Source organism: Apis dorsata, unplaced genomic scaffold (genome assembly GCF_000469605.1).
Source record: "Apis dorsata unplaced genomic scaffold, Apis dorsata 1.3 scaffold_87, whole genome shotgun sequence".
Taxonomy (NCBI): Eukaryota; Metazoa; Arthropoda; class Insecta; order Hymenoptera; family Apidae; genus Apis; species Apis dorsata.
The window spans coordinates 222,438-222,716 of NW_006263385.1; the positions used below are offsets into that span (position 1 = coordinate 222,438).

The 279-nt window shown below is 33.7% G+C and overlaps 1 protein-coding gene across 1 annotated transcript in view; it reads right to left on the minus strand.

The window, feature by feature from the left end:
* Positions 1–273, minus strand: part of LOC102680883 — a 30,368-nt gene extending 30,095 nt beyond the window's left edge. The window contains exon 1 of the mRNA XM_006611325.1: positions 134–273. The gene's annotated coding sequence lies outside the window, so the exon portion shown is untranslated. The remainder of the gene's footprint in view (positions 1–133) is intronic.
* Between the last annotated feature and the right edge of the window lie 6 nt (positions 274–279).

The window sequence follows — 279 nt, forward strand, 5'->3', positions numbered from 1 at the left end:
AAAGAAAGAAGAAAAGGAACAATTTCAATTAACCAAATGTCAATCTCACACGAGAACGATATTTCGCAAATGGAAAATCGAGTGAATCGTGTAAAAAACGAAGTGTAGAAAAAAAATCAATTTGCATGCACACGTACCTCGATTTCTATAATTCACACGCGTGGAAACGTGCAACCAATTAATCCACCGTTCTCCGTGAAACAATCCGTAGATCTTCTCTCGTGCGTGTGTGTGTATATATATATATATATATATATATATGTCTCTATTTTTTTTTTC